Below are 19,579 nucleotides of genomic sequence, written 5' to 3' on the forward strand. Positions count from 1 at the left end.
TTGGAGTCCCCTGAGGCTCTGATGGATGCTGGGGTGGGTAATGAGGTACCCTCACTTTAGCAACGGGAGAATGGAGGTTTTGGAGGGACAGCTGTATGTTGTTTAAACCTTGGTAGAAAACTGTGCTTCATCCAGAGACTGGGTGCTCGCTTACTTAGCTGCACAGGTTCCCTTTGGTTTCTTAAATGCAAAATGTTCCTGTTACCAAAAGACTTTCCTCTGATATCTGAAACCTAGCAGTGTGTTTTTTTAAAATGTTCCATACATAAAAAACTCTAGCTCTTCAATTGGTCATGATTTGATATGTCAGATTACGCGGGATGCAGATTTGATCTGGATCCCATTGTTGTTGGAGTAGTTTGTTTCTTAGACCTTCTTTCTGAGGCAGTCTTGCTCTTAACTTCTGAAAGTGCAGTTTATGAAACAGATGCTTGTGGTTTTTCATCTTGAGTTCTCTAGTGGTGTTTTATACTTTCTGCTCTTATTGTGGAACCTCTGGGCATAACTTAATCTGATTGTAAGTGTGTAGTCAGCATCTCTAAGGGCTTTGAGTTTGGGTATGGCTTGCAGACAGTTTATGCATTTAGGTGTGTAAGTACTACAGTTTTATAGGATGTATGAGGAAACATGGCTGTATCGGAGGTTTTTCATGAATGAACAAATTTTACAGTAAGTTCTGTTGTTTTGGTTAGAACAGATGATTGTAAATCTCCCGTTAAAACCACTTCAACTTTCTTCTTGTGTGTTATTGAGAAAATGCTCTATATTCTAATACAAAGCTAAAATACTTGAGCATTAGATTAAAAATGGTGATGATTGATCTTAAGTAATTCATCTTTTCTAAATATTACACTGTTTTACATCTGGATGTGTGATTTCTTCGAGTAACATACTGTACTACATAGTTCAGATCTGAACCATTCACTACAAGTAAACTTGTGGGAGGGATTTCTTAATGAAAAGGCTGAAGTTTCCTGAAGTACAGATGACAGCAAACTAAAGGCTCGTTGTCAGGACTGAGGAGAAAATATTTTAAGCTATGCTTTGATTTTTCCTAGGTATCTTGGAAAGAGAATGCTAAATTTGATAATTATTAGAAAAAACAACTAAGTTTTCCTGCTGGGATGATTTATCTAGTATGAAAAGTTCTTCAGTCTAAATGATTTGAAATACAGTACAACTTCTAACTTACTAATATTTGGGGTAGCTAAGGAGTCTGGCTTTTGAGGCTCAAGAGATCAGAAACAAACAAGTTTTAGGATCTCCACTTTCTTCTGTCATGGAAAATAGACTGTTATTGTGTTTCTTGCTACTCTGTAAGTTCTTCATCTGTGATACGGGAAATTTCTTTAACACTTTGATTAGAGAGAGCATGCAAATACACATTTAATATTTTTACTCAATAAATAAAATACGAAATCCACTTACAGTGGGTGAAAAATCTCTTAAGTGATTTAATATGTGATCTAGTGATTTAGTGTCATAATACTTTTTTAGTGCTTATTATTCCTATGCATTTTTAAATAAGAACACTGAAAATAGTTGACTCTATTCTTGTAAATAAAAGAATGTACTTGTATAATGGCCTGTGTAAAGATCACTTTCTCTCTGTTCTCCTGAGCAATTGTCTGTCTTTTTCAACATATTTTTCATCATTTCTTTTGAACAGATCACCAAGCTGTCAGGATATCATGGTTATTTAAAAATACTAGTATTCTAAAAGTGATATTTAAGATTCATGGCTAAATATTTTTTGTTGTTATAACTTGGAAGAAAATTATAATTTGAAATGTCAGAATCTTTTGAGGTCATGCCTTAACAAAGAGTGGTACTAGTGAAAATGCTTCTAAATATTTGGATACAGGTGTAAACTTCAGTCTTTAGCAGCCTGTCAACTGAATATATTGTCCTTTCTGTAGTTACAGCTTCTTTAGTTATCTTGCTTTCTAAAACTGTGAAGCAATTAGAAAGGCGTAAAGGTGGCATTGTCAATATGTGCATTGTATTGGTTATTGAAAACCTGAGCCTTGATCTAAAGTCACGCTTATGAGACTACTAAGACACATGAAGTTTTACATTTGCTCAGGGCTGTGTGGTGCCCACCTAAGCTTATTTTTATTAGCAGAACAAGCCATGTAATTTTTTCTTACTGACTTGTAATTGGGAAGCTACCAGCATACCATGTGAAGGATGTAGGAGAACTGCAGAAAATCATAATTTTTCTATAGATCAATCAAAATAAATTAACAGTTTCTATTCTAATCAATTAACAACAAAAAAAAAGGGCAATATCCTGTGCATCTGACGCGGTTTTGCAGATGGGGAAGAAGTAATTTTACAAGCACTGGATTTATTCTTCGGAGAGTTCAGACTGAGAGGATGAAGGATAAAACACATCCACTGGGCATTGCTGCATGCTTTTGATTATGTTGGAAATACTTTTTCTTCCGGTAGTCAGAAAGAAAACTTTAAATGCATGTGCTATAGTCTGTAGCTGTTATAAGTGATAAATGCTTGATCTTCCAGAGCAGAGATTTTTCCTACCTGTAATATCATTTCTGTTACTTGTGATACAAAAAAAAAATTAAGACATTGTCCAATTAGCATTTATCATTTTCTGCTTTTGATGTAGCTCCTGTTTGATTAGGTAGTTTGTTAGCACTGATCTACATGTAGCTACAAGTTATTTTTGAAGATACATCTTCTGCACTTAGAGTAGAATATGATGGTGACCAAAGCTGCCTGTGAAATAACTTTTGGCTATGGTATTTATAGAGGAAACTGCCTTATGTTTGCAGAAGGACAATCAATCTGCTTCCCTTCTTCCTGCACCAGTGGTGGATGCTGATGGTTACATGATGTTTAGTGAGTAGGATACTTGTTCCTGGATGGTTATGTTAGGTTTATATGTTTATAATTAGTGTTATTTAGTGTTATTAGGCTGTGCTATGCCTGTGTGTCTGTATGATTGCTTGCTATGGAAAAGCAGTTTCCCTTTTTTACTTGCCTGTAGTATGAAGTAATGTTTATGGAGCTGATTTATATCTTTGGAAAGCGTCTTGTAAAGATAGGTGAGTTTTTCTCGTTGCAATAGCTTTTGGGAAGGAATGCTGTGGAATGATTACCTTACAGTGGTAAAAACAGTGCTGTCATCACTGTGCTTGAAGAACAGATGAGTCTTTGCTATGATTAATTATGGAAAAAAGACAAACTTAAAATCGTCATGGTAGCTTGGAATGGTAATATATAATTAAACAGTAAGACGTGACAGGAAAAACATCTCTGGAAGATTATACCTCTGGTACATTTTTGGATATGAATCCTGTCTAAATTGAGGGGAACTTAATTCTCCTCATCTACCTTTCATTTTTAATTATATTAAATATATTTGACTGAAAGACTGCTTTGAGAAATTGTAACTTACTTCTGGAGTTTTTGGGCAAGGCTTATTCTGAGAACTGCTGCTGTTGTCTGTCCCCTTGAAGCAACACTTACTTGTCTGGCAGCCCCCTTGCTAAGGGATCTCCCTGTCCCACAGTGCCACATGTTGCCTTTGGAACCAGTTCCTTTGGTTGTGCCTCTCGCTGCCAGATAGCTACAGGCCAAATGTCCTGCTTCTCATTTTCCATTTTGGCTCCACTGGTGTGAAATTGTCACGAGTTGTCATAGTTGTAGGCAGACCCTTAGGATTCTGTCAAGTGGGTGAGGAGTTGGTGTAGCCAGATTTTCACTGTGTGAACTCCTCAGGGATGTTTGTGCAGAGTGTGTGGACAAGGGGTTAAAGATGAGCAAGAAAGTTGCTGCTCCTTGTTTCTGCACACTAAAATTACTTTTTTAAAGACTAAACTGTTTCATTGCTGTAGCCTGGCTCCTTTCTGTCACTTGTATAATTTCCTTTTCTTGGGCTGTTTGGTGGGGACAGATTGGGTGCTGCAATGAAGACAGTTCTAGGGTATTGCCTAGCATTTATGAAATGACATATATACAAGTACCAGGCTGGTTTCTTCTACTGTCTTGATTGGTAGGTGAAGAAATAACATATGCTGCTTCGTGTGTTTGAAGCACGACTCTGTCTTGGAATAGAAAGTGAAGCTTCTCAGGGAGGAAAAGAAAAAAGCAACCCAAAACCCAAACCATAAGAGTAGCCCATTGATTCGTGCCAGGAAATGAGGACATAACCCTGAACAAGAACTGCTATGTGAGGCACCATGTGTAATGTGTTAAGTGTATCTAAAGAGGTCTGAAAGTTGGTGTGGGGAGAGGCTGCTGCTGAAGTGGGACCCCCCCCACTGATGAGGATCCTGTGGAGGAGGGGTGCGCCTAGGTGAGAAGCAGACCGGGGCAATGTGGAGTTCCTGCCTACACCTCCCCCAGTACATTTTTGAAGCTCTGTCCTTCCATTTCCCCTCAGGTCTGGGGAAAGAAGGAAGGCTGTCATACAGTATCATGAAAATGTTTTCATGTGCAAAGAAATTGTAAAAGCTCACAGCATTGGACAGCTTAGAAAAGAACGAGCTGTGCTGTCTAAACACCTCTCAGTAACTGCTCCTGATTTTGATCATCACCTTGACTATTTCTCCTGGAAGAATCACCTGTCTGTGCTGTGTGTCGGGATTGATTCTTGTGAGCAGGGAAGAGTAGGGAAGTGTTCTTATTAAAATCTTTTGAATGGGAGTAAGGAATAGGTACATCAGTGTAGGTGTATAAGGAGAAGAGCACTTGGACTTGAGCTGAACTGTTGTTTCAGGACAGTATAGCTGCTCTGCTGCCGGGTAGCAGCATGGATTGGTGTTCTTGGAGCCTGCATAATGTGTTGCACAGTATCCCTCCTTCAAAGGGAAATGCACAATGGGAAGAGCACAGATGTTTTCACTCCTCCGGTGAACTGAGGTGCTCGCAGCATGAAGTTGGGGAGAACTGCATTTATTTGGATGCCTTAATAACAGTCTGCAGAATGAATAACAGCGTTTAAACATCATGAGGTGGGAGGCAGGAGTTGCATTGCCTGACTCCTTTTTGTGTTGATGAAAGAATAACTTATAGTGCTCTGTACTTTGTCAGAAGTCTGTTTTATGTCTTTCTCCCCTCCCTGTGTTTTGGGGATGCAGCTGAGTTGTAATTTCAGGAAGTGTCAGTATGTTCTCAAAGGAAAGCTGGGAGTTTTAAAGGTAGCAACAAAAATGACAGACTAAGGAAATAGAATAGACCTCTGGAATCTGCGGATTTGATAGAAGCAATAGTACAGCTCTGTTGCAAGCTGTAATTTTGGGAATGAGGCAAGAAACTACTGATGTGTAAATATAGCCAGCTGTAAAGTCAGTGAAACATCTGCTATCAAGAAAGAGTCATGTATTTATTTATTATTATGATGTCTCTGAAAGGACATCCACGCTGCCTGATACTGCCTTGGAGAGACTAAAAAGAGAAACTTGAATTATTGGACCACAGTTGGGCTCAGCCCTGACTGGAGCCGAAACCCCCCACACACCTGAAATACAAAACTTCTGTTTATATTTTGTTGTCACTTATCTGTGGGACCAGCAGATTCGGGCTGATACAGTCACTCTCCCTTGACTCGAAGTGCATATCTAAGTGGTTGGGAGACTCTGACATGCCTGTGGATTGTGCCTATGGAGACTGGCCCTGGGTTGGGAGCTGGTTGTCAGTGGGGAGGCTGCTGGAAGGCAGCCAGCTGTAACAGGGAGGGTGTGGGCAGTTGTAATTCTTTCAGCCAAGGGCAGGGGTTGAGTTTGGGTGTGTTTTGGGCTGCATCTTGTCTCTGACTGTCTGAACCAGCTCTGGATCTGGGCTGCAGCAATGCAGGGGAGACTGGTTACGAGTGGGGACATCTACACATCTACAACTGTGGCAGTGACCTTGTGAAGGTTTCTTATGCTCAGAAATATGTTCACTCACTCTTTGATAACTTGCATTTTTAGGTATTCATTAATCTGTTGAGTGCATGGGACAGATGCATGAAACATGTTGAGATGCTAGAGAGGAATGAATTGAGCATTATACAGCTTAATTGTAGTTTCTCTTGTAAGGAGGCACCTCCTATCCCAGGGAGACATTCTCTAGCAGCCTAGAACATGTTCAGGTGAGTGGATCTCCTGCTGGGTGTGGAAGAAGTAATGAAGAACTGCTGAACCTGTAGCTGGTGGGAGACAGGCTGACTATGTTTCAGTAAAAGACTAGCTTCTCTCTCAAAAACACTGGATGCCTGATGGTAGGAAGGGATTTGGCTACATGATGGAGATTAGATAGGTATTCTTAAGGTTATTTTACTGATCAATATAGGGAATGTACAACAGTACTTTCCAGTCATGAATTGATAATGAAGTTCCTTTCTGGGCTTCAATGTTTTTTCCCCTCATCTGGTTATAAACCAGGAGGACCCAACATCCAGAAACTGAGAGATTTTATAGAGGAATAAGACAAACACATAAGGACTGGCTGGTCACTGGCTTATGCATTTAGCTGTGGAGAAACATGCACTTAAGCCATGAAAGAACATGCTTTGATGGGTCTATGTAATTCATTCCATAAATAGCTTTTAATTAGTTCCCATATACTCTGTTTTTATTTCCTAGCATCAAATGTGGGTTTTGCCCCCTCCTAACCTAGATCATGGCAGAGGACCGAAGGTGAAATATGCTCCTAAAATGTGATGTTAGAAATTATTATTGTGTGATGTGTAAGTTCTGAAATGTTTTTTTGCTATCTTTTTTCATTCTTAATTTACCCATGCTATCCTGGATGAGCAAAGAGCAGCAGTCTGTGCTTGAATAACAAATGGAGGAGATTTATTTGAACATTTTATGGGAGCATGTTTGGAATAGAGTGAAGCCTTTTGGTTTCTGTTATTTTAATAGTTATATTATAAAATATGATTGTATTAACAGAAGAGAATAAATAAAGTAGTATTTAAATGCCAACAAACCAAGACGTTTCTATTGCCTCTTTCCAGGCTTTAACTTCTGTTATAGCTTTATAATGAACAACAGCTATGGTCAGCATAAATCATTTCCAGAGAGAGTTCATTTTTTTTTCTTTTTCCTGGTTTCTACATGTACATCTTGTTCTTGGATGAGAATTTTTGTGGAAATTCACAGGAACATACTGTGTTAATACCATGCCTCTTTTAACTTCCATGCAGCCTTTTCTCAAGAAAGTCTGTTAGTGTCCTTCTGAATTAATTTTGCTCTCTCTGGGATAGTGGTGTGTAGTTGTTTCACTCTGAATGCTTTTCCTCTGTGCTCAGGAATTTTTCTCTTCAACCTGTCTGTTGTGCCCAGTTTAGAGCTTGTTGGTTTGACTTACTGAGCTTTAAAAAAAAACCAACAACTTATTTAACACACTGTTCATTTAGAATAGAGTTTATTAAGTTTAATATTAGAGTTCTTAAAGGTTACAATCCGATGTGAAGTATTTGCTCTGGTCTTTTTACTCAAAAAATACATTTACAAGCTTTATAATCTGTGCAGAGGAGTAGTCTGTGTGACAGTGTCACTCATACAGTGCCCATGTACTTCCCAGTGAGGGTGCCGTGTTTCACTGACAAGTTGAGATTGGGAGCATTGAGCTAATTCAGGACAAAAGGACACTTTTAAACCACCCCCCCAACCACTGTTCTGGTTTCACCAGGCATTTGAGGATTTATTAAAGCAATGAAGCATACTTTTGGAAGATTACATTGCTATTTTGATAGGACAAGTCAAATGTTGACCATTGTATTAATGTGGAAGTAGTTTTATATTTAAGTGCACAATCAGCATGTCCAAAATTGTACTGGAGAAAGAGGAGGGAAGAGTTCAAATGAGGTTGTATCCATTGTCACAAATGCCATACCACTCTGTATTGGTTTATTTCTATTTTGAAGGCTATTGAAACCCAATTAAAGTTCATTATTTGCCCTCTGAATGTTAACAGAAAGCTCCTTGATTACAGGAGAATCATTATTGAAAGAAAAGAGATTGAAAGCACTCTGCTATTAATAATTTTAGTGAAGTGCTTTACAGAGTCTCTGTAGATGTTAGGCTCCTAACAGGTTCTGCACTGCTGCCTCTCCAGACCTGTTTCCCTCTTATTTCCCCCTCCTGGTAAAAAGCAATGCATAAAACGTAGAGGTGAAGAGGTGAAGTTTTTGCAAGAATACTCCAGTGCTAGTAAGAAGGTTCAGGTATATCACACCACTACCAAGAGAAGCTTTTTCTTCTATTTTTGGGCATTGGGAGAACGATGGCATCAGTTTGTGACTTTTTTCCATGCAGATGCTTTTCTTGTCCTTTCTTGTCCAAAGAAAACTAGATCAGTCAAGACTTAGAGAGCTGCTGAGATGCAAGGATGGAATGACTGCTGCATCAGCCACAGTGGTGTCTGTTACTTCTCAGTCCCCCAGCAGAGCCTCTTCTTGAATGACATCCCTTCAGAGTTTGGACAAATGCCTTTTTATGCCAAAAAGGTTAATGCGCTGTCTGCATCTTTCTTACCCATCCATGTGTGCATGGCAGGAGGGAGCATGAGGACCTGCTATGAAGTCTCAGGACTGACTTCAAGTCTTTAGGTAGACCCTCCTCTGGTCAGGAGAACCCAAATTTTATTTTTTGTTAGATCTAAAGCAGCTGTTTAGAAGGGTTTTCATTTAGGCTGTAATAAAGTGGTTCCTAAAACTTGGGAAGCTTGAAGTTAATGAATTCCATGTATACTGTATTTTGTTGTTCATGTTTATTTTAAGAGGGGGAGATAATTTTTGTACTAGATCATCAAGGCTATTTGTCTTTCCAGACCTTTGAGCTAAGAATTTCCTGACGTTGAAACCTTCTTCTCTACCCCTGATCTGCTGAAGTGGGTTTTCTGTCACTACATGGTAAATAACTTCCCCTTCTCAGCAGGCAGTGTTAAATATTTCATCATTGGTAAAGGATAATAGTTACTTTGCTTACACAGTGACTAACAGTATTGGGTGTGTTCATCTCCATGAAGAAAATGAAGAGATGGAATGTACCTTTTCTGATCTTTCTAATTGAAAACCCTCAATTCTTTGGTTTAAAAGATCAGTTAATTTTGAGCAAGGCAGACAGCAGAGTTGTGGTGTAACAGATCTCTTTGTGTGTTGTAGGATACCACATCTAAAGAAGGGAAGTTGTGTTCACTGAAACCCTTAAGTAAGGGTGTGGGCAATAGGATGAAAGAACGGTAGCTGGTTTTGTGAAATGGGTTGCTTTTGAGGGGTGATCACCCTTTGATTGCTAGTTTGGGTCTCATAGCCCCTCTCAGAGAAACAGTGGAATTTAATGCCAGGAATGCAGTGGGGAAGGCGAGGACCCATGGATGTGTTGAGGCATCAACTGGGGCAGAGTCTTGGTGGTAACATACCGTTTTCATGTGTCACACAGTATAAATCAAGCAGAATACATTGAACAAACTGGAAGAGTGTGTACTGACTAAAGCGAAGTGTACTGAAGCAAAATCCCTGCTCACCCATCTCCTGTTAGCACTAGTGGTGGTCTACTGTCAGTTGTGAGACTGGGATATTTGTAAATCTCATTTTGAACCTCCATATTGCAAACATAAAATGTGATAGCCTACTCTCTGCCTGACTATGTGCTTGCCTTGATGTGTAGATATAACTGGTTGGAATGGCAGAATTTGTACTTGAAAGAAGATCCTTTGGAGCATTTAACTGGAAAATGGTGGCATCAGTTTTTTCCATGCAGATGCTTTTGTTGTTCTTTCTTATCCAAAGAAAACTAGAGCAGTCGACTTACAGAGCTGCTGAGATGCAGGGCTGGAATGACTGCTGCATCGATGTGGGTTCTTGAGTCAGAGATATCTGTAGTAGAAAGGAAAGAAGAGGTTTTGTGGCATGTGCAATCCAGAGATGCGTGTAAAACATAATGGCAACATAGAATAACCAACCAGGCTAATTTAAAGCCAGGGTGACTTTGTGCTTGTTTGTGGCATTGATTTTATTATTATTTTTCTTGTCTCTGGGAATGACTCGTGACTGGATTAATAAAATTTAAAAATAGATGTCTGGTTCAATTCCAAGTATGAGGATAATCATTTTTGAACGTGATATGCAATTAAAAATAATTACCCAAAGTAAACTAGAAAGCCCTAAACATTGCCTTTTGAAAAACATACTTCTATTCTTCCTGGAAGTTGCTCTTTTTTTATATGCATGTATGTGTTCTGTGCTTCCTCTACCTTGTTCAGCTTCATGGTTTTTCTTCCAGCTGAAGGAAGACTGCAGTGACTGACTCAGTGTGTGCTGCAAAGTGTATGGAAGAAGAGCAAAAAAGATGGAGACTCTTTTTTTTGTTTTTTCCTCCTTCCTGCCATACTCCTGGTATGAGGACAGTATGGTATGAGGAAGGGTGGAGGGATAAATGTGGCAGTGTTGGCTCCTGCTGCCTTGGGATATGTCCTGGTGTGTGGCAGGGCTGTGTATTGACACCTGAGGCCCTCTGTGCTTTTGTTTTTCAGGCAGCATCTCTGTGCTGCAATCAGAAGATAGTTTGAGACAGTCTAAAATTTCTGTGAAACAGGTGGAAAATGTTGTTATACTTTTTTTTTTTTTTTTTGCTGTTGAATGCTGTTGCCTCATTGGCTTCATATCCCTGGCCTGGCAGGCATTTGCAGGGAAGGAGAAAAGGAATCCTCAAGATTTAGATCATCTTCACAGAAGATAATTCCAGTGAAGTCAGGATTGTTTACAGAGATACTTCTGTGAATATTTGTACAGAAAAGACTTGTTGGAAAATGAGCTGAGGGAAAAAATTACTGAGGAGAGACTCAAGGGCCTGGTGCTCCCAGAGCAGCCGGGTGGGGGAAGAGCCCTTAGCTATCCAAAAAGGGTCTAGGTGTTCTAAGGCATCTTCCTCTTAAGTTATCAGAATGGCTGGTTTGTGGCCGCACTGCTGGAGTGTGTGCTGCGGTGCTGGTGCAGACGGGCTGTGGGGCTGGGGCAGCCGGTTGGCATCTATCTGTTGTGCAGCACTTGGTTCCTGTGCCAGGCTCTGGACCTCAGTCATTGAGCACAGTGAAAAATGCACATCAGAAGCGGTTACTCTTTCCAAAACATGGATTGGGGGCTGGGGACTTGTGGTAGTACTCATCTTTCCTGCAACTTCCTCTTCATTAGAGCCCTCATGCCAGCTTTTCACTGTTGATATGCCAGTTCAAATTTTCAAAGGGTTCAAACCACTGACCATTTCCTGAGCACCTGACTGCAGTGTAGGACATGTGGGGCCTGTTTCTGATGTATTACACGGAGAGAATGTGCACTGGGAAGAGAGCGAGGGGACAGAGAGCATTGCGGGTATTTTGTAATAAGCCAGGCAAGCCCCAGCACCTTCTGGGGAAGAGAGTGGGTGTTTGTATGTGTTTCTGCATGGGAGAGGTATTGCTCAATGATCACATCTGAGGCTGAAGGCCCAAAAAAGGATTTAATGGTAGATTGGATTTAGTGGTTGTACTCTATGATCTTAGAGGTCTTCTCCAACATAAATTATTCTATGCTTCTGTGAAGCTGACAGTGAGTTGTCAGTACCAAAATGATGCTGAAAGATGCTGGTCTAAGCAGAAGAGGATAGAGCTGGCTTACAGTGAGCCTTGATTTCCCTAGGAGAAAGACATTGAAAAGTCATTAATCAAGAACTAGAGAAAAGGAGCATTGCTTTCCCTTCTCAAAAATAAAACAACCACAACAATACCCTCTGCTGGTATTGGCAACCATCTGGCCACCACCCCTAGCAATGGTTGCAAGGATGTAGTGTTATGATAAATAGCCATTGTGTTGTAAGGGGTGCTGGCCTGTACAGGGGCAGTTCTGATATAGTTTTTCTTAACAAAAACCCATCTCAGGGAAAGGAGTGATTTCATTGCTGTGGTTGTTTAACTGAGAGGAGATAATGGTCACGATACTTATGTCAGTGTCCAAGTCCAAATAATTGAAATGCTTAGAAAGGAGGAGAGCTTAGGGCTATATATAGAGAGGAAAGAAGTCACCACATAGATAATGATGGACCCTTTTGACAAGAGATTAAAACTATGTTAGCCTGGAGGAAATATGAGGAATATGTTTGGAGAGCTATTTCCTTGGTTTACCTAGTGTAAAAGTGGATGCTGAGCTGTGATACAGGATGTGTGCAGTACAGAGTGTGGTAGCTAAGGCTTGATGGTGCTCTGGCATCTGGCATTGAGGTGGCAAGTGTGCTCACAGGGTCATTGTGCAGGTTATCCTGGTCAAATGTCTCCTACCTTTATGATTGATGCATTGGATTCATTCATATGCTGTAGTTCCATCATGAAGTGAATGATGTGGCATGTTGTGGTTGGCATAGTTGAGGTCTTTTTCTAGATTACTTCCTGGGTGAGGTTGCTGTCCTTGGGGCTCCTGAGTTCCCACAGGAATCCTATGCTATGTACAATGTGTCAGTAAGTGCAGCTCTGCCCTGTAGAGGTATGTGAGTATGATACTTCTGCTCCAGGGCACTTTCACATTGCAGGAACTCTTGCATCCTGCAGCTACTTTAATGTTTCTCTTACTTGTCAATCACTGGTTCACTTGATGCTACACCTAAATTAGAGGTTACTGGGTTGGGTCACGGATCACTCTAGCATGCAATGCCCACTTCTGAGGCAGATAAATTTTCTTCAGTAGTAGTTGGGGTAGAAGAGGAAGAGGAACACATAATACTTGGTGGATCCCGTAGTTTGTGGCTTTATATTTAGAGAATGTATTTGTTGTGTTCTGGGCAAAATATCACTTGTGATGTAGAGGTCTCTTTGCCTGTGAACTGTGCAGGGTGCCTTTTATACTGAGAACCGGTGTGAAATCAGTGAAGGGCCCCAGAAGCCCTGACCTGTTTTAAGTGTGTCAAATTTGATTTTTACTCTGTCTCTTTGCAATACAATGTTGAAGAGGTTTGGGCTGCTATATTCATCCTTAAAAGATTCAGTGACCTTAGTGTAGTTGATTAAATTTAGTTCCAGGATTAAGTCTGTGGTTGACAGTTCTGGTCTAGTTCAGAGAGAACTTCACTGTTGAATGGTCTTTGGAGGAGATGTGATACACTGCAAAACTTGCCACTGCAGCTGTTTAGGAAAATTAGTTAATGTTATCTAATGTACTCGCATGGAGGTTCTAGTGTGATTTGACTAGGAAAAAAAATGAAATCTCTAAATTGGCTGCTGATTGTTGCCCTTGAAGTCCTGATGCATCCTTTCCTCCACAGTGCTTCCCTGCTGCTGTTGGTCAGGAGGAGCTGGGATCAAGCAGAAACCATTAATCAGGTGGTGAAAATGGACTACTTCTATATAATGTTCAGATAAATTGACTGAAAAATGAAGACTGCTTAAAAATGTTTTACTGACTTATTTTCAATTATAGTTCTCACCAGCTTTTGTTACAGCTTCTTATTTTGACCCTGAGTCTCTGGCTTTAACTTATATTTGTCCCCATATAATAAAGTTAATGAAAATGTAATGCTCAGTTGAACTCCATTTTGCTGCCTGGGGAAAGAAAGAAGGGGTTAAAGAACATGAGTTCTCCTGATACACTGCACTGTTGAAAGATGGTAACGCACCATAGTGATCATATGAAACAAAGATTTGTGGCCTAGAAAAGTGCAACCTGATTATGAAAGTATTCTGGATAATTTGTGTGGGTATGGGAAGAAGGAGAGAAATTGTGAAATGAATTGGAACTTTAGACTTGTTTCTTCCAGTTGGAAAAGTCTGTTTTCTTATGGATTTGGGTCCTTATGCTCACTAATCTGACAATTTTTTCCCTTCATACCACAATGCACATAATTGTTTTTCTTCTAGTGATGGAGGGAAGAAGGCATAAGATATTATGTCTACCTGATATTCTCATTTATAATAATGTTCTTTCATACTGTTCCAGCACTCAAAAGGAACCTTAACCTGCTATCCTATTAAAAACCTTGTGCTGCCAGAAAAATGTAAAGAGATTCTAGACATTTGAAACTCAACTCTCATCTACAATACAGTGAAAAAAAGGAAATGATACATTCTTGGCACTCCCAAATTCAGCAGAGCCAAAAGGTTATCAGCTGACAGAGTAGTTGAATTGTAATTATGATAACTAATGTTACTGGAAGTCTTTAAAAAGCAATTGAATTAATTATGTTTGATCTTGGTGAGAATCTGTGGCTGTGGGTCAGATTTTGATCTGGATCTCTTATCTGGGAAGCAGTGGGGTGTAAGTGGTGGGGAAAGTAATGTGTGTCAATTGTGTGAGATTCGCCTTTTTAACTGCTTTGTATCTGTATTGTGCCATACTTAACAGAGGCTATGTTTTTTCCTTTCTTTTTATTCCTCTCCTTTTTGGATGAATAAATTGAACTCTTACCATCTGGAATCTGCAAGGTATCATAAAAGCCTTTTGGGAAAGTCTGACAAATTGTAAAATTTAATATCTGTGAGAATTGGTGTATGAATTGCCCCTTTTGTGTAAGGTGGGTATAGTTAAAAGTCTTATAAAATCTATTTTGCAGACAGTTATTTTGAGACCTAAATATTGAATTATTGCAAAAAAATAGAAACAAAAGTGAATTCCTGGTTAAATTACTATTTTTAAGCTAATATATCCCTCAACTATCTTAATCAAGGGGGACAAGATACAGTTTTTATTATATATCTGGAATTCCTTTCTTAATAGTCTTCAGACATTCCCCCCCCAGTCCTGCAGGACTCGGAATGGTGAAAGCAGAGCTGAGGAATGGGTGGGTCAGTTTGATCATGTCTTCCAGGGTTATCCAGCTTGTTACAAATAATGTTCTGCTGTTTATTTAAATATCTGTGGCATAAATAGATAACCTGTTGCTCTACCCTTCAAGTGCAAAAGTAGTGTCCTGCACTTTGTGAAAAGTAAGAGCAAGCTGGTTTCATTATATCTCAATAATGGAGGGTGGTGTATTAATACAAGGTCAGAGGATTTCTTTGCTAGAACCTTACTAAAAGCTGATTCAATAATTGTAATTTCTTTTTTTAGTAAGTAGAACTAGTTAAATAAGTCCTTTCAGCTTTACATAATTTTTAAAGTCCTATTTCAAATATCCTTCTGTAGAATAAACAACTAAATTAAATGTGAATAACCACATATTTAATTTTGAAGATATATTTTAAATTCTTGTTCAAGTAAGAATATATATATGCAAGAGAGGCTAATTTGAAAATTGCATCCTCAAGGAAAATATACTTATCTAATGTAAAGCTAAGTGAAATAATGGTCCAAAATATCAACTCCTTGGCCTTGAGTTCTTTGGTTTTTGATCTCTAAAATGAGAAAATTAGCCTCTTAAAAAGGGATGAATAATGTGAGCAAAACAGAATCTGATCTTATTCCCTCCCCACCCTGACCTTCTTGCTTACTTGTGCCTTTAAACTCTTTGTATTTAGTGTAAAGCAAGCCGGTTGGTTCCCAAACTTATTTTAGCTCTGAGCTGATGATGTATGTATCTGGTCATCAGCTGCAAAAGATATGTTTGGGTATCTTTAGCCTTGTTTAGCTTCTCTTCTTAGCTGAGATGGTATTTCGGTGTTTTTGTCAATATCTGAGGGATGTATGAAATATAGGGTGGTCACCTTTCTATCTGCCCCCTTGCAGCTATTCATATAGAAACTCATCCTGAAATGATTTTTTCAGGTCTGGCTTTTGGATTGTTGGGAAAAAACATGGAAGCAAGGGAATCAAAGGGAGCTTTATGCTTCATCTACAAAAGAAAATGTTGGGGTTCCTGCTTTTTTCTAGGCAGGTAAATATCAAGGAATAAAAGTGTCTTGGAGTGACCAAGATTGCTTGCTTTTTTTGTTGGGACTTTTTTTTCCTGTCTTAGTGGAGCTTTGTTTCCTGACCTTGGATTTCCATCCCAGGGCAGAGCATTAGTGCACTGAACTAAGCATGAATGTGGCTGTGTAGCTACAGAAGAGTATATTCCCTTCTGGCAGTTATTCAAGAGTATCTCTGAATATTTATATGATGAATTAGCACCATAGCGTAGAGGAGGTTTGGCAGAAAATCTTCCAGGATCTTGCAAGTTGCTGCATGCAAAGTTAGTGGTTTCTTTGCAAAAACACATATTAAAAAAAAAAACCCAAAAGGCACATAAAATGTGCTGAGTAAGGATGTTTAGAGAGGAATCTGGCAATGTGTGATTTTTGCAAAGGCATCTTGTTATGGATTGTCATTTATTCAATCAAATCTTTATTTTAAAAAACTGCTTATACAGGGGGAAAGCTTTGTACCTTCTCTAATGGATATCTAAGTTTTACTGAAATTCGAGTAGTTGTATTTTGTAGACCTTTTTAAAGGTTTTTCATAAATTGCAAGTTGAACTCAGCTTTGATAAATCTATTGGTCTGTTCTGAGTTGTTACTGGCATTAATATGCTGTAGAGAGAAAGATTCTCATTGTCCAGTGGAGGTGAAATTCTTAATTTCATGGAGAGATTGAAGAGTGCTTGCTCCTTTTCCTGAACTTTTCCAAGCTGACTTCTCTTAGAGTGGCCTTGTTCTCCTGTGGCAACCTGCCTGGTTAGAGGGGGAGCTCGTGTTGGAGATAAGAAATAATTCTCTTTGAAGAAGTTTGACAAATTTAGAAGAGCAATGAAGATCCTAAAAGTCACAACAACAGGGCCGATTCAGAAATGAATTGATTTAGAGCAGCCATAGTGTTACCAGGGAGAATTCTTCAATTGGGTTCGGGCAGAGTAATTCCACTTTATCACCCACCTCAGCTCCTCCATGCAGGAGTCACACCTGACCCACTGTACCCACTGCAGGATGTGTTGCAGGTAACTCATGGGCACACCAGTGTGCTCCAGGAAATGGCAGCTGTGCTACATAAGGTTGAGGGTGAAATTACTCAAGTGGATCTTTTCAGGTGGGAAGGTAAGGTTAAACTTAACCATCTGTAGGCAATTAAAATTCATGACAGAAGGTCAGGATATTACCCTCTGCCAGTCATTTCTTTATTAACTACACCTATGCAAATATAATGTAGTCTGTTAAAATTTAACCCCAAGACATGACTTCTTGCAAGCTTTCTAGCACATGAGAATCAGTGTTGATGCATAAAAATGGGGAATAAGTGGAAATGCTGAAATGCCTTAGACATCTCTTTCAACTTGGTATAAAAGCCCAGTGGCTGAAAAAAAGGCAATTTCTACACATATGCAGTATTTAGTAAGCAGTTTTGTCTAACACGAATTGGGTGATGGAACTGGCTGATAGAAATGGTGTGCTTGTACTGTGTTTAAATACCTGCTAATGAATTTGGATCCACTTTATTATTTAAGAATTCCCTTGATTTCTCGTGTGCCTAAGTCTAATCTAAGTACTGTATTTCAGCATACCTAGGTGTGGTTTTTTTTTTTGGCTTTTTTTTTTTTTTTAAGGGACAGTGGTTTTTAGGATACATAACCAGTTGAAATTTGAAGTGCTAAAGACCTCTGTGTTATAGTTTTGGGTCACCATATCATAATGGTAGCTATCAATTTTTAAGGTTTTTTTTTTTTTTCTTTTCAGATGAGGCCTGTTTATATAGCAGAATAGTGTTTTTTTTCCCCTTTGCTCTTAATCAGAAGGGAAGACTGTAAAATTGGTGTCATCTTTGCTGTTCTTCAGCTGTTCTGTCTGTGTTGATTGTCACAGACTTTGGGCTTGACAGATGCGTGTAACATTTGGGTTATCCATAACTTGGATCTGTGCTTTTTTCAGGGGAAATATCAAGAACATCCACCAAGGTCAGCCTTGATCTTTAGTGCTAAAGCCTAGTCTTCTTTGGGAAAACACACAAATAATAAAAGAAAACAAACAAACAAACTTACCCTGACCTCCTTGTCCTTTCTGTTTTCTGACTGCGGATGTGGGCTGTCTTCAAAATTGAAGGAAGGTAGATCTTTTGAAGATTAGTATGTTCCAATAACTCTTTTTTTTTTTGTTTTAACTAGTAGCTGGGTCAGTAGGTATCATCTGTGACCAATTTGAGAGAAAGGCAACAGGATTTCTGCTGGCAAAAAAGGCTCAAATAAAATACTGAATACTAAATATGTTAGTTGGGGATAAGCAAGGTGATGGGACATACCCGTTGAAGTTATTGTAAGGGTTGGGAAATGGAGATGAGAGAGTTCCAAAGGGAAAAAACCTCCCTGTTTCTGAAAAAAGCATTTCATGAGTTTCAGCCCTCAGGGAATGACATATTTTAAAAACGGCTCCTGTTCCTACCCTTCTCCCTCATAAAGTGAATGTTAAAGTAAACAGAAATGTAATCACGCTCCTCTAGCTTGGATGTTTCTTCCTGATGTACAAAAGCTCAGCCACAAGGTAACGCTGTGGTTTTTAAGTGATGGAACCAGTTGCAATAGAGTTGAGTTTTTGTCATCTTTGTTGTATATACTTAGATAAGAGAGAAGGAGGTATATGTAGATGTATACGCCTGTGCACATGTATGTATACATAGACCTGTATCTATTTTCCCCTTCTGGGACTTCCGTTTGGAAATGGTGATATTCCTGAGAAATTATGCAGCCCTTTCAAGTTGAAAATTACTATACAGCGGTGTGTGGATCTGGGCTTGTTAGAAATGTGTCTTAAATGAGGTGTTTCCATTTGGTTGCTTGGGATGTTGGTAAATTCTTCCATCACATGCTGGGGTGAAAATTTCTTGCAATCTGTGCTGAACTACTCCACACCCCCCTGAGTTGTCCCCAGCTAGCAAGGGTGGCTTGAAGGCAGCCAGCAACAAGTGTGTGTGTGCATGCTTGGGAGTGCATCACTGACACAACTGGGCTGCTCTTAGGGGTCGAGTTTACCTCCTTGTCACATGCACACTATGTGGAGTGCTCCTGGGCTTTGGGGATATAGAAGATGACTGTTGAGAACCTTGAATGATAAGAAGTACTAGAAACATGATGATTGCTAATTTTTTTTAAAAGTATCTGGAATTTGGTATAAGAATTGGTGTATGTTGCCCTGAAGTCTTTTGATTTTTTTTTTTGAATGGTAGTGATGATTTTAGGCAACAGTAGTTCTCTAGATTGTGACTGGAATAATTTTCTGCAGAGTAAAAGAATGCCATGTGGACAATATGTATTCTCACATGTTCACTTATTTTTAAAAAGCAATGCCATAACTAAAGGTAAATCTGAGTCATCCAGTGAAAGGTTTATAAGGGGGGAGAGAGACTGTGGACAGAAGTGGCAGACTGAGGACATTCTTGCTGCTGAATACTAGCTTCATGTGGTTAGAGACTTAATGTGGTAGATGCAAAGTGCATCTCGGACAAACAACTAGAGACTTCAGATATCCAGCTTCTCTGGAAACTGCTTCTTTCTTGCTCCCCCTGTCCCCAACCCACCCTCCTTTCCTGGTCAGCTCTGATATCTCAAATGAAAAACAATCTCAAACGCATCTCGTAACTATTCATGGCTGTTGAGTTCAGCTGCTCCACATGTTTGGTAAGGTTAACTCCCGAGGGTTGGTCAGTGTCTCCTGTATACGCCATGTCTGGATGTTCTCATTTGGACATTTGTATGTAGATTGTATG

The 19,579-nt window shown here is 39.4% G+C and overlaps 1 protein-coding gene across 1 annotated transcript in view; it reads left to right on the forward strand.

The window, feature by feature from the left end:
* The window catches only part of UTRN (utrophin), a 369,967-nt gene that overhangs the window by 684 nt on the left and 349,704 nt on the right, over positions 1-19,579 (forward strand). The gene's annotated exons all lie outside the window — the stretch shown is intronic.

Source organism: Pseudopipra pipra, chromosome 3 (genome assembly GCF_036250125.1).
Source record: "Pseudopipra pipra isolate bDixPip1 chromosome 3, bDixPip1.hap1, whole genome shotgun sequence".
In the NCBI taxonomy this organism is placed as follows: Eukaryota; Metazoa; Chordata; class Aves; order Passeriformes; family Pipridae; genus Pseudopipra; species Pseudopipra pipra.